The following is a 1,013-nucleotide window of genomic DNA, read 5'->3' on the forward strand; positions in this document are numbered from 1 at the left end:
GTCTTCCTCTTTTTCTCTGACCCTCCACCCTACCAAACATGATATCCTTCTCCAGTGACTGGTCCCTCCTGACAATATGTCCAATGTATGAGAGATGAAGTTTGGCCATCTGGACCTCCAAGGAACACTCTGGTTACACTTCTTCCAAAGCAGATCTACTGGTTCTTTTGGCAGCCCATGGCATTTTCAATACTCTTCTCCAACACCATAACTTAAAGGCATCAATTCTTCTATGGTCTTCCTTATTCACTGTTCAGCTTTCTCATGCATAGAAAGGTATTGAAAATACCATGGCTTGGGTCAGGCGCACCTTAGTCCTCAAGCTGACAGCTTTGCTCTTCAACATTTTAAAAAGGTCTTGTGCAGCACATTTGCCTAATGCAATACGTCGTTTGATTTCTTGACTGCTGCTTCCGTGAGTGTTGATAGTTGATCCAAGAAGAATGTAGTCCTTGACAACTTCAATCTTTTCTCCGTTGATAAGAATGTTTATTGGTCCAGTGGTGAGGATTTTTGTTTTCTTGACATGAAATGTAATCCATACCAAAGGCCGTGCTCTTTGATCTTCATCAGTAAATGTTTTAAGTCTTCTTCATTTTCAGCAAGCAGGTTGTATCATCTGCATATCGCAGGTTGTTAATGAGTCTTCCTCCAATCCTGATGCCACGTTTTCTTCATATAGGCCAGCTTCTCAGATTATTTGCTCATCATACAGGTTGAATAAGTATCGTGAAAGAATACAACCTTGTCGCACACCTTTCTTAATTTTAAAACATTCAGGGTTCCCATGTTCTGTTCAAACAACTGCTTCTTGGTCCAGGTACAGATTCCTCATGAGCACAATTAAGTGTTCCAGAAAACTCATACTTTGCAGTGTTGTCCATAGCTTGTCATGATTCACACAATCAAAAGCCTTTGCGTAGTCAATAAAGCACAGGTAAACATCTTTGAGATATTCTCTGCTTTTAGCCAAGATCCATCAGACATCAGTAATAATATCCTTTGTTCCACGG

This window comes from Chrysochloris asiatica, unplaced genomic scaffold, assembly GCF_000296735.1.
Source record: "Chrysochloris asiatica unplaced genomic scaffold, ChrAsi1.0 scaffold00121, whole genome shotgun sequence".
Taxonomy (NCBI): domain Eukaryota; kingdom Metazoa; phylum Chordata; class Mammalia; order Afrosoricida; family Chrysochloridae; genus Chrysochloris; species Chrysochloris asiatica.